The 14,267-nt window shown below is 38.6% G+C and overlaps 1 protein-coding gene across 2 annotated transcripts in view; it reads left to right on the top strand.

Annotated features, from left to right (window-relative positions):
* GTF2F2 (general transcription factor IIF, polypeptide 2, 30kDa) overlaps nucleotides 1-14,267 on the top strand; it is a 214,839-nt gene that overhangs the window by 32,243 nt on the left and 168,329 nt on the right. The window lies entirely within an intron of this gene.

The raw sequence follows: 14,267 nt of genomic DNA, 5'->3' as shown, positions 1-14,267 counted from the left end.
TGCCCGACTAATTTTGTATTTTTGGTAGAGACAAGGTTTCTCCATGTTGGTCAGGCTGGTCTCAAACTCCTGACCTCAGGTGATCCGCCTGCCTCTGCCTCCCAAAGTGCTGGGATTATAGGCATGGGCCACCGCACCCGGCCTCCTGTTTGCTTTTTTAAGGTCATTACCAAGACTGTTCCATCTCTCATTTTGTCTACCTCTGTTATTCATACTATGCTACTTCTCTGCTCTGTGTACTTTCTTGTGATTAATGAAATTTTGGCCATTACTTGAGAAGGGTTTAATTTCTATTTGGGATATGAAGATATAGAACAAAGCAGATGGAAGAATGTGGTTCATCAAGCTGCCTTCTCAGATGTTGAAGAAACAGTATTCTGAATTTTGCCAAGATAAGGTCATTGTTGCTTGTTTTAGTAAATTGATATTCAGCAAGTATAAGTTGTACTTTAAAAATACAGCTCGATATTAGGGAATATTTTAGTCTGAATTTTTCATCTTGTATGCTTTGTATACCAAGAGGACCTTTTTATTGCACAGAGATAACTTTTAATTGATATTGGCTTCTAAGAAGTTTCTGTGTAGAGTTTTAAGATGTTATGTGTTTGTAATGAGATATTTTAACAGTTCAATAAATCAGAAGCAAATGTTTCCATTTGTGAATTAAATACAGAAGGAACTTTCTTGTGGCACACACTCAGCATGAGTATATATTCCATGTTTTGGGATTTTTATCTTTCACTGAGTTTAGAATACTATTAAAGCAACAGGCCACCTTAGTTTAATGGAGCTAATTTTCTGCTATCTGGTTCAAAAAGCTTATTGATAAAAGAAAACATTTGTGATTTTGTTGTATTTCATCAAACATTTCAAAGGAAGCTGTAAGAAATTATAGTATGTTAAGAACACCATTGGTTAAAAAAAGGTACATCCTCATAAATTTTTTTGTGGTGTCTTCGATTACCAATAGCTACATAAAATGATCTAAATATTATTCTTTTTTTCTTGGATGTACAGTATAACAAAATGGTAAATTATAATTCTTCAGTTATGTAGTTGAAGGTAGAAGGTTGGTTTCACTGCAGTTTTCTGATGCTCTAATAATTAATAGTGTAGTAGTATGGGAGGCAGAAAAGTAACAGTTTCTTCAATACATCCATTTTATACTGGAGAAGATTCAACCCTTCAACAAATATTTATTGCATGCTACATAGTTCAGGGCATAGTATAGACCTATCTAAAAATACGAAATTTGTCTGCAATTAAAAGCGCATTTGAATTCAGTATGTTAAAGAGTTTTCGTTTTGGCGGGGTGCGGTGGCTCGTGCCTGTAATCCCAGCACTTCAGGAGACCGAAGTGGGCAGATCACCTAAGGCCGGGAGTCCGAGACCAGCTGGGCCAACATGGTGAAACCCTGTCTCTGTTAAATAAAAAATTGGCCAGGCGTGGTGGCGGGTGCCTGTAATCCAGCTACTCAGGAAGCTGAGGCAGGAGAATCGCTTGAACCCAGGAGGTGGAAGTAGAAGTGAGCCGAGATTGCACCACCGTACTCCAGCCTGGGTGATAGAGGGAGACTCAATCTCAAAAAAAAAAAAGAGTTAAGGAGTTTTAGTTTCAACAACTCTATTCCTTTTGATTGATGAGATTTAATAAGATCCATTGAACCTGTGAGGTTTTCTCTACTTTTGTGATTGTCCTAGAGTGGAAGAGGCATGGCACCAAGGTAGTAAAAAGGAGACATCGCCTTGATAAAAGTTTGAGGTAGGGAAACTTGAACTTTTTTTTGTAGAAAAAAGTACCCTATTACAAATTTTTTACATCTTATTAAGTGACTAATTTTTTGAAAGCATGATTTATTTCTGGTACTTCTAAAAAGACAGTGATTTAGAAAGCTGACATTTGTTAGCCTCAAAATTAGTCTTCCATTTTACATTTTAAAAACACTTTAGTGTTGTGCTCTTTTTGAACATTTCGTGTTCACATTTCTGGCTACAGTGTACTCTGAAGGGAACGTGGTTTTATGAGGATTATCTTGGCAGGGATATGGAAGAGAATTAAGATTGTCATCCTTATTCTGGGGCTTGGACGGTATGTTCTTGCTTTGTGCAACTGTGATAATACAAATGCAGTTCTAAGTTGCTATTAGTTATAATACACTATAACAATATTTTACTTCTTAACCTCATTATTTCTGTTTCAAGTCATTGTTCCTTGATTCTCTTTGCACCTTTCTGTGCCTTAATTTTCTCATTTATGAAATGAGGATAATTTGTTGACATATAAAAATATGAATACATTTAAACACTTAGAACAATGCTCAGTATATAATGAATGCTCAAATATTAGCTGCTGTTGTTAATATTACACCTTGTTTTTAAACACTTTAGGTTTCAAGTTTATTTTAAGGCAAGTGCATGCATTTTAGCTCAATCTGGATGTATATCACTTGATAAAATTCAGCCAGTAGGGATTTTTATATTAAATGTTTCTCAATTGCCTGCATGACCAAGAAAAAAGCTCTAGAATTGTGAGTAGTTTATGTCCTCTGAGGAGTCTTATGTATTTGCTGTTTCTAGTCATTAAAGCAGCAGTTATACAAGTGGGTTCCTTATATCTCTTGGAAGTCATAAATAGTACAATGGGCTCTGTGACTGCTGCGACATATTTAAAATGTTAGATGTATGTTGTATATGTGCATTCTTTTCTATAGGATGGTACCAGAGCTTTCACTGGCATCTCAGAGGAATCTGTGGCTCAGAAAAGCTACAGAACCACTATCCTAGTTTTAACCTTAGTTGGTCATGAACCTGCCAAAGTATAAGTGACTAAGCCATTTTATAGGGAGTAAGCTGTTGATTTTACATTGAAATATAAATGAGGTAGGCATTATCTGGAATATTTCTACATTTTCTATCAAGCATAGAACGGTACTTGCTTTTCTAGGCTCTTCATTTCTTTTTATTAGTGCACAGGTCTATAAAATGTAGAGTTTGTAAGGAAGCTTGAAATCACATTTTAGTTCACTATGTTAGGAGTTTTAGTTTTAATAACTTTATTCCTGTTAATGTGATTTTGCTAGTTTTTAAGAGGCCTCCTTTGAGTCTATTTTCCTAATGATTGAATTTGGCACATTTGGGTATCTTTTAGGGAGAGGGAATTAGAGGGGACTAATGATAAGTTATACAGTGTTTTCTCTTTAATTAAAATAATGTGCGTGTCATCAACATTTTATGAACTCAGTTAATGTATTTCTAATTCAGTGTTCCTGTCTGAAAGAATATATTTTATTTTTATAGGCTATTTTGGGTTACCCCTTCTTCCACTTCTGCTTTCCTCTATGAAAGTCAAAATGATCTATTAATATTTCTCTGTTATTTTCATGGAGCTCTCTTATCCATTACCCTTATCTCTGTGGAAATACCTCATGTGTTTGGCCTTGCATTTCCCCGCCTTGGGTCTTCAGTTTAGTATTTTCATCTACTATTTATTGATAACTATAGATAACTTCTATTTTTTCTGCCTTTGGCATCCTCCTTGGCATTCCTACTTTTATTCAAAGTTAGATTTTCTTGTTTTTTTTTTAGAGGCGGTGTCTCACTCTGTTGCCCAGGCTGAACTTCTGGGCCCAAGTGATCCTCCCACCTCAGCCTCCTGAGTAGCTGGGACTACAGGCGTGCACCACCATGTCTGGCTCTTAGATATTATTATTTATAACTGCCAATTCTAGACAAAAATGTTCATTCATCTGTTCAATAGATATTTTTGGTGCTAAGCCCTGTGCTAGAATAAGATTAGCCTCCTGTGCACTGAGGCAACTGGTATGTGAATACAAGTGCTCCAGTGGAGTTATGCACAAAGGGGAAAAAAAGCATGTGTACTTTGCCTGAGGGAACTGGCTTCAGAAGTAGAGATAATATTTGAGCTGGACCTTGAAGTATATGAATAGGACGAAAGATAGTAAAGATAAATCCATTTTTCTAGCCTTCAAGGATCCAATTCTTCACTTGGCATTCTTTTGCCTGTCATCCTCTGTCATAGCTATCTAAAAAATCATTAAATAAAAATTCTTTAAAGCAAAAAACTTGGTTATGGATGTCATAGTCTAGGTTAGAGATGAAAAAAGTTTGAATTGGTGCAATAGGAGTGGAAAAGATGGATCATATTCCAGGGATAATAGAGGTAATTTTTTTTTTTTAAATCTTTTTTGCCATCAGATAAGTCGACCAGAATTAGAGGTTATTTTGACAGCTTTTGGTGATGAATCAGCTGTGAGGGAATTGGAAGGCTGAGAAGCCTAGAATGGTTTCTAGGCTTTTTTGGCTCTAGGCTTTTTTTGGCTTGAGCATCTGGAGGGGTTGTGAAACCATTACTGAGTTAGAAAATATTGAAAGAAATGGGCAGGGTTAGAGCTGATAACCCAGTGACTTTTTTGCTTTCATTTTTCATTGTCTTTGACGCCTTTGTAGGAGTTATTTAATTCAATAAGTTAATATATGTGCCTGCTTTTTTCAGGCCCCCTTTTAGGCTTGGGATACTTTAACCAGCAAAGGCTCGGCCCTTGTGGTGCTTACATTTTACTAAGCGGAGACAACAATAAACATAAGTAAATTATGTTGCTGGCTAGAAGTTGATAAATTTTCTGGGAGTAAAGTGGGAAGTAGGCTCAGGAGTATCAGATTGAGGGTAGGACCTACAATTTAAAACAGTGCAATCGGGGTGGGACCTCATTGAGAAGGTGAGACTTGAACAGTCTTGAAGGAGGCGAAAGGGGTAGCTATGTGGAGTGAGTTAGCCAGCTAGGAGTTTTTAAGGCAGACAGAGAACAGTAATGACTAATGCTTCAAGTTGGGAACAAGCCTGGCATATTCATGGAGTGACCAAGAGGTCAGTATGGATAAAGTAGATGAGCAAGGGGGAAGAGTAGTGGGCTGTTAGGCTAGAGAAGAAGGGTGGGTGTTGACATTGGCAGATCATGAAAAGATTTGTAAACTATAAAAAGTATTTTGGATTTTACTTTTAGTGAAGTGGGAAGTCACTGGAGAGTTTTAAGCAGCATAGTGATATAATTTGATTTACATCTTAAAAACTTTCTCTGACTGGTAGGTTGAGAAGAGACCATGGAGTGGGGGCAGGGCTGGAACCAGGAGGCTGTTACAGTCATCCAGGGGAGACATGACAGAAGCTTGGATTAGAGTGGTAGCAGTGACAGAGGTCTACTCACTCACCTGATATCCAGCTTTATATCTTTAGTTGTCTTGACAGACAGTCCACTTGGATATCCTTTTTTGGTAGGGGGAGATGGGTCTTATCCTGTCACCCAGGCTGGAGTGCAGTGGCGCAATCTCAGCTCACTACAACCTCTGCCTCCTGGGCTCAGGCAGTCCTCCTACCTCAGCCGCCCGAGTAGCTGGAACTACGGGTGCATGCAACCATGCCTGGCTAGTTTTTTATTTTTTTGTAGAGACAGGGTTTCGGTGCCCAGGCTGGTCTCGAACTCCTGAGTGCAAAGCTGTCCACCTGCCTCAGCCTCCCAAAGTGCTGGGATTATAGGCAGGAGCCACTGTGCCCAGCCTGCTACTTGGATTTATTACCTGAAACCAGGAGATAGAAAATCAAGTTCATTTATCCATTTCCTTATTCTCCATATGTCTGTGTTTCTGCCAGTAATACATTATTCTTCTATTGTCTTGGCCATAGTAATTCTTAGCTTCCTCTTATTCTCGCATTTGATCATTTGGTCGTTTCTGTAGTAGGAATCACATATACACATTTCTGGATACCACTTGATATGGTTTGGCTCTGTCCCCACCCAAATCTCATCTTGAATTTTAGCTCCCATAGTTCCCGCATGTTGTGAGAGGGACCTGGTGGGAGATAATTGAATCATGGAGGCAGCTTCCCCCATACTGTTCTTGTGGTAGTGAATGAGTCTCATGAGATCTGGTGGGTTGATAAGGGGTTTCCCCTTTCACTTGGCTCTCATTCTGTCTTGTCTACCACCATGTAAGACGTGCCTTTTGCCTTCCGCCACGATCATGAGGCCTCCCCAGCCATGTGGAACTGAGTCTGTTAAACCTCTTTTTCTTTATAAATTACCCAGTCTTGGGTATGTCATTATCAGCAGTGTGAAAACAGACTAATACTCATTAAATCCAAAGCAACCCTCTGAAAACTCCACCCATCATCCCCAGCCCTTTTCCAGCCCCATCTGTGGAAATCTCTTACCTTTACCATACCTTCCTGCACAGTGGCCTCTGCTTTTCCCTTTCTTTTTCCTCTGTCAGGGATTTGTCCTTTATAGTCATAATCAGCCTTCCCTTACTGATCCAGCCTTTGCTGATTTTTCCTTCATTTAGACTTGTATGGCAGTAGGTTAACTTGTTTTGGCCCAAGGACCGTATCTCATGCTTATCTTCATGGTGCCTGGTATAGCATTGAGCATATCTGTGGCTTGGGATTGAGCACAGAGTGATAGGTTCATTAAAGCAAACATGTTGAAATCATTTATTTCCTCCTAAGAATTAGTACTCTAATGGTACTTTTTAGAATGGTTCTCAAGTGAGATAGCTTGTTTTAGTTACTCACGGGATGGCTAGTCTCCCTTCAGATATTCTTGATTCAAAGTGTTTTTCTTAAGACACTTGAGGTTCAGAGTCAAATATTAAATCCCTTTGTTCCTCACTTTAGTTTTTGCTCATTATATTTTGGCACAGATGATTTTTTAAACTTTCTCTTGGCTAATCAGATTAGCTCAGTACCATATTCTGTGACACTTGGTTAGCCACTCTGCATATTGTCATGAGACATATTCCCCAGATAAAGTAGCAGCTCAGTTCACGGATGGTAGGTATTTACTTTCAAGCTTGAATTTGGTAACATGTACCAATTACACATATGACTAAGAACATACTAGTTTGTATTTTAGAAGAATGTATAGAAATGGTAATGCTCTTTGAAGATGCTGAATTACCAGTCCTTTTGAAAACTTAACTGAAACTGTACAATTTATAGTCTGTCCTGTATGGTACTGTCCTGCAAGTATAGTAAATGAAAAATAAAGGTAAGTGTTTTCTTTCTTTCTTTTTTTTTTTTTTGAGACTGAGTCTCACTGTGTTGCCAAGGCTGAAGCGCAGTGGTGCAATCCCAGCTCACTGCAACCTCTGCCTCCCAGGTTCAAGTGATTCTCCTGCCTCAGCCTTCCGAGTAGCAGAATACTCCCAAGTAGCAGAATACACCTGAGGTCGGGAGTTCAAGATCAGCCTAGCCAACATGGTAAAACTCCGTCTCTACTAAAAATACAAAAAATTAGAGACTCCAGACGTGCGCCACCACGCCTGGCTAATTTTTTGTATTTTTAGTAGAGATGGAGTTTTACCATGTTGCCTAGGCTGTTGTCAAACTCCTGACTTCAGGTAATCTGCGTGCCTCAACCTCCCAAGTTCTGGGATTACAGGCGTGAGCCACCGTGCCTGGCCATGTTTTCATTTTTAAGTTGGATTGTTGGGTGCTTATAGGAAACATTAATTTGCTGCATTTCCCTTATTTTTGGGGGAATATCATATCAGGTATATGATTTTAAGAGGTTTGAATTAAACCTTCTTTATATGTATGCTTATAAGCATTTGAAGTACTTTTTCATTGAACTTTTTTTCTTGTCACTGGTTTAAGACACGAATTACACTCTTGTTTCCTGAATTGTCACCAGATGCATATGCAGTGGGACTTTCTGAGGCTTTATTTACGTTATCTGTCATAATTTAATTATTGTTATCACTTTAATAGAGCATTTCTTAAACTTTTCGGTCTCACAGCTCTTTTATATATTATATGCTAACTTTTTTTTTTAAATCTGTTTTCCAAAAATATAGTAGGAAAAGTGCCATTTTGCAGGTATCATTAATGTCTGGCTTAAGACAAGCTGGATTTTCATCGCCACTTCGGTATTCAGTCTATAACCATCTGCTGTTTTGGTTGAAGTATCTGAAGAAAATCTACCTCTTATAAATACATAGTTGGAAAGGGAGGAGTAGCTAGTAGCATTTTCAGATAGTTGTAGATATTCTTCTTTTGCTACTACACTAAAACTCTGCAAGTGGTAGTTTCTTAAAGGTCACTTGCAGTATAGAATCTGAAACTCTGTAGCAAATCTTTTCTACTCTCTTACATTAAATTCACTGGTCTGTCTTGTATTTGGAATGAATCTCTTACCCAGACATGATTTTGTAGCATCATACATCCATCATCTGGAGACTGTTGGTTCCCTGAATTATGTAGTTCTTTTGAATGCTGACACGTATCATTATAGAATATCAAAAATTTACATCATTAGCATCACTACTGATTTTATCAGAAAAGTCTTTAAGTATAGGAGAGCTGTTAAGTTCATGGTGGTAGGTACAAGTTCTTCAGACTTTAATTTTCACTTAAAAAGTTGAATTTTATTAATGACAAATCCTCTCAGCTTTTTTTTTTTTTTTAAAGGATGGACTTTTTTTCATTGATTTTTGAAAAAATATCTTTCAGATACCCAAGTCTGAATAATTACGCTTTGTCTGTCATTCATTCTTTGAAGTAACAACAATCTTCCACAACAAAAGTAGCAGCTTAATACTCAACTCAAATAGTTGCAACTGTGCTTTTCTTTGAGGCAATCATCTTATGTTAGCGTCCAGCAGAAGCAGTTCCTGTGTATTTGCCGTTTGGTGTCACAGGATGTTAAGGGATGCATACTCAAGGGTTGAAATTTAATAAAAACAGTTTTTACTGTTCATCAAGGACATTCTGAAGTGAAACAGACTTTTTAAAAAATTGCGGCTGGGCGCGGTGGCTCAAGCCTGTAATCCCAGCACTTTGGGAGGCCGAGACGGGCGGATCACGAGGTCAGGAGATCGAGACCATCCTGGCTAACACAATGAAACCCCGTCTCTACTAAAAATACAAAAAAATTAGCCGGGCGTGGTGGCGGCGCCTGTAGTCCCAGCTACTTGGGAGGCTGAGGCAGGAGAATGGCGGAAACCCGGGAGGTGGAGCTTGCAGTGAGCCGAGATCACGCCACTGCACTCCAGCCTGGGCGACAGAGCGAGACTCCGCCTAAAAAAAAAAAAATTGCAAGTGCTAGGTGATGAAGAATACAGTGGTACAGTTTGGTACCATTTGGCCTCAAAGGTGGGTAGCCTTACCCACTGTTACTTTTGCACTATCGGCAAATATCAACGCAATGAAAAAGGTAATTAAATTTTAAGAAAATATTTTGACCTTGTGGACACCCAAATGATCTTGAGGACCCCTAGGGATTTATAGACCATACTTTGAAGAATGCTAATTTAGTGTGTTGTAGTGTGAAAAGATTGCAAGCTCTTTTTTAAAATATCTGGTGAAGTGTTGATCCCTTCTTATTGGGGTGGCCTGCCTAATAGAGACATTCCTCCCCGCAGTGCTTCTTAGGGGAACCTCATCCATAACACTGAATTGCATGCCTGTTTCAGTGTTTATTGTTGGTTTTAAGAATACAGGGGCCGGTCACCGTGGCTCAGGCCTGTAATCCCAGCACTTTGGGAGGCTGAGGTGGGCGGATCACCTGAGGTCAGGAGTTCAAGACCAGCCTGGCCAACATGGTGAAACCCCATGCCTACTAAAAACACAAAAAATTAGCCGGGTGTGGTGGCAGGCGCCTGTAATCCCAGCTATTCGGGAGGCTGAGGCAGGAGAATCACTTGAACCCAGGAGGCAGAGGTGGCAGTGAGCCGAGATCGTGCCATCGCACTCCAGCCTGGGCAACAAGAGCAAAACTCTGTCTCAGAAAGGAAAAAAAAGAAAAAATGAATACAGTACATATTTTTAAACCAGATTTGAACCACTTTTAAACTGTTTCTTTCAGGTGTGTATTTATTACACTTCGTTGGTGGATAGCCTGTCTTTGTATTTACTGTCTTATTTAATTCTCCTCACAACTCCATGAGGGAGGGACTTTTAAAAAATCTGCATTTTGCAGGTGATATGACAGAAGCTCTAAGAGATTGTGTGACTAGCCCCTATTTCCTGATATTTAGAAATATATTGTTAAAACAGTCTCTTTAAGTAGGTAATAGAAATCCTGCTAGGTCTGCCTGGATAGATGCTCTGTGGTGACTCCAGCTTGTCTCTTTCGTCACTGCATTTCGCAGGGCAGCCATCTTCAAGTCCCATTCACCTTGGCAGCTAGTGGTTCTTTCTCACTCTCCTAGTAAAGGTCCTACAGAAGGAGTAAGGAAGCTCTGTTTTTTGCTTACTCCTTTGAGTAACAGCCTTGCCACTGAACATTTGGAATCATACCAGCTTCTGACAATCTTATACTTGTGAGGGAGAACAAGCAGGAACAAAAATATATGAGTTTAGTGTTTATTTCCTGAACTGCCACCAAGGTTGTGGCTGACTACAGGTTTGTATTTTACTGCCAGCTGCCTGAGCCAGGTCTACTCTCTGAAAAGTTAAACCTAATAGCAGAAAATGTTCCTTTATTTAGTGGCTAGAGACTTCTAAAAACAATGTTTGTACTCTTCATATTCAGGTATTCAGACATAAATATGTGGTAGCTTTAATAGTCTGAGGATGGGATGAGGAGGATTAAAAGAAAAAACCGCAATGTAGGATAATATTAAGGTTTGGAATCAAAAACATATTAAAACTTATGGTTTACTCTTCAGTTTTTTAATTATGAAATATTTCAAATGTACAGAAAAGTGTAGTGAATAGTATAACCTATGCCTAACGGCTATATTTCATAAGTGTTGACATATACCATGTTTCTTTAAAGCTAGAAAACGTTTTAGATTTCTTCCCCCTGCCCAGACCCCCCAACCCTTACCTCACTTGCTAGAGGTAACTATTGTCCTGGAGTTGGCATGTATTATTGTGACTCATTGTGACTAGTCTGCAGTTCTCAAAACGGAATCTGTATAGTTCAACTGGTGGAAAACAACCAAGTTTCTTGGAGATGTGTTAGGCAGTGCGCTCCAAATTTCTAGCAGTTGTGGAAGTCCAGTGTTGAGCTTGAGTAGAGATTTTTTAGTGTAGGTTATATCTTGACAAGCCATTTTTTCTTCTATTTTTATAGTACATTAATTAAAATTTTTTCTGGAATTTTAACATAAATTAGATGATCAAAAGTAATTATCAGTGAAACTTAAAAATTCAGTCCCATGGTTTCTAGTGAAATACTGAATGATCGGTAGAGTATAAGGATAAAAGATGTTTAAATTGTTTTGGCCTTGCCACCCATGTGTTATTTTGGTAATGTAGTTTCTCTTCTTCTTCATCTGTATTGTAATAATCACACTGACAGTGTTTTTGCTGTTGTTTTTGAGACAAGGTATCACTCTGTTACCCAGGTTGGAGTGCAGTGGCACCATCTTGGCTTACTGTAACCTCTGCCACCTGGGTTCAAGTGATTCTCGTTCCTCAGCCTCCCAAGTAGCTGTAGCTGGGATTACAGGCATGTGCCACCACGCCTAGCTAATTTTCGTATTTTTAATAGAGGTTTTACCATGTTGTCCAGGCTGGTCTCGAACTCCTGGCCTTAAGTGGTCTGCCTGCCTGGGCCCCCCAAAGTGCTGGCATTACAGAAGTCAGCCACTGCGCCTGGCCACTGACAATGTTTTGAATATGGAATAGTATTTAGAGTATTCTTTCTCAGAAGACTTGATCTCTAATTTATGCAAGGAATGTTGGCACATTATTTTTTTCTTCAGTTTTATTTATTGCTATGAATGTATTAGTGTGACCTCAACTTTTAGTTCCAGTGTTCATGAATTCCACCTAAATTTTATGGTCTCGAATTTATTGAAGTTTGGATTGTGATTCTACTAAGTAAATATCTTTATTTAGGATCTCTGTTTTCTGTGTATCTTTGTTATGATTTTTATGGAGAATGCCAGAAAGCATCCTCAAGTTTTTACTTTTATTGTATGTCGTATTTGCCTGTTTCTAAAATTTTGTGATAGTCACCTTTGATCACATCTGTCCATTTCATATTTGATAAAACAATTAGGAAGAACTTAGGAAATTCTTGTCATATCTGGAGAAAATGACAGGCTGTACCAACATATTTCTCTTTCTTCCTTTTGATTTTCTGTAGCTTCCAGTTTATAAAGTTGGTTCTTTGCTTTGATTCATTGTATACTTAAAATCTTAGGAAGAACTTGGTTTCTTTGTATAAGTAAACCTAACTTAGTAAAATCAATTAAAATGTAAATTACTTCAGTGTGGGCAATATGGTGATTCCCCGTCTCTACTAAAAATACAAAAAACATTAGCCAGGCATGGTGGCACGCACTTGTAGCCCCAGCTCTTCTGGAGGCTGAGGCAGGAGAATCGCTTGAACCGAGGAGGTGGAGGCTGCAGTGAGCCGAAATAGTGTCACTGCACTCCAGCCTGGGCAACAGAGTGAGACTCGGTCTCAAAAAAAAAAAAAAAGAAAAGAAAAATTACTTAGTTGAGGTATTAAAACTAAGTAATTGAAACAATTTTAATTTTAAAATATTTTAATTTAAAAAATTTCATTTTCTTTGGCTTTTTCAAATAACATTATTGCCACTGTTTTTAAAAACCTCATCCAAGGTTATAGTAGCATGATTTTTTCTCTAGTTCTTTGAGCATAAGGGTACTATTATCAAAATTTAAAATGTGAAAAATACCATGTAACTGATTTTCTCTCTGCAGTATAGCATTGCATTATAAAAACAGAGACAGGTTATTTGGTTGCCTTTGTATTTTTATCACTTAGAAATGTAGTCTGTTGAGGGTCCGGTGCGGTGGCTCACGCCTGTAATCTCAGCACTTTGGGAGGCCAAGGTGGGCAGATCACTTAAGGCCAGGAGTTTGAGACCAGCCTGGCCAACTTGGCGAAACCCCATCACTACTAAAAATACAAAAATTAGCCAAGCGTGGTGGTGCGCGTCTGTAATCCCAGCTACTTAGTGCACATCTATAATTCCAACCAGGAGTTCAAGACCAGCCCGGCCAGCTTGGCAAAACCCCATCCCTACTAAAAATACAAAAATCAGTCCAGCGTGGTGGCAGACACCTGTAATCTCAGCTGCTCGGGAGGCTGAGGCACGAGAATCATTTGAACCTGGGAAGCAGAGGTTGCAGCGAGCTGGGATTGTGCTACTGCACTCTAGCCTGGGCAACAGAGTGAGACAGTCTCAAAAAAAAAAAAAAAGAAAAAAGAGAGAAAGGTAGTCTGTTGATATGGTGATAGCACTAGTGTAGTAATTCCCTTGGAAAAAAGAAGAAAAGAAGATAAGACTTTAAAACTGACCTATTTCTTTAAAAAGCAATAAAACATGTCAATTTACTGAAGGTTTTCAAGTAAAAAAGTAGCAGCCCTAGTGGCCAGGTAGAGGCTCCTGCCTGTAACCCCAGCACTTTGGGAGGCCAGACAGAGTGGACTGCTTAAGCCCAGAAGTTAGAGAGAGACCAGCCTGGACAAAAGAGTGAAACCCTATCTCTACAAAAAAATAGCTGGGTGTGATGGCGTGCACCTGTAGTATCAACTGTTTTGGAGGCTCAGGTGGGAGGATCACCTGAGCCTGGGATGTTGAGGCTACAGTGAGCTGTGATTGTGCCACTGCACTCCAGTGTCAGTGACAGAGTGAGACCCTGTTTTAAAAAAAAAAACTGTAGCTCCTTCTCCCCCAGCATTACTAGTGCCACTTTTGGGGTACCTAGTGCTGGTAAAAAGGCTATACAAAAAAAAGTTGGATCACAGCAGAATAGGAAGGGTTACCAAAAAATGAATTAGAGACCTACACTTGAACTGTGTTCTTGATTACATTGGTTCTGATACAAAGTGCCTAGTACCATTTTACATTCTCATAACTATTTGTTTTGGAAGAATCGAAGGAAGTTTTAATTACAGCATATAGATACACAGTGTTTACATCTTTATTAAGCAATTATTTTATTAAGCTCTGGCTGCTTTATTAAGCTTTATTAAGCGGACAGAAATAGGTAACCTGTTGAGCGCTTATTTTGTTTGCTATGGTGAGCACTTATACAGTGTGGATGCAGAATCAATTTGTGAGGTACTAGGCAACATTAAGAAATAAAGAGAAACAGAATGGAAAAAATATATATTGATATCTATATATTCATATATATATGGAATAGAATGGAAAAATGGAGAAATAGAATGAAAAAAGATATATTTATATATAATATATATCCATTGTCCATTAGATATATATCTAAAATATATATATATACACACACACACATATATATATAT

This window comes from Mandrillus leucophaeus, unplaced genomic scaffold (genome assembly GCF_000951045.1).
Source record: "Mandrillus leucophaeus isolate KB7577 unplaced genomic scaffold, Mleu.le_1.0 Scaffold147, whole genome shotgun sequence".
Taxonomy (NCBI): domain Eukaryota; kingdom Metazoa; phylum Chordata; class Mammalia; order Primates; family Cercopithecidae; genus Mandrillus; species Mandrillus leucophaeus.
This window is presented reverse-complemented; position numbering and strand designations above follow the sequence as displayed.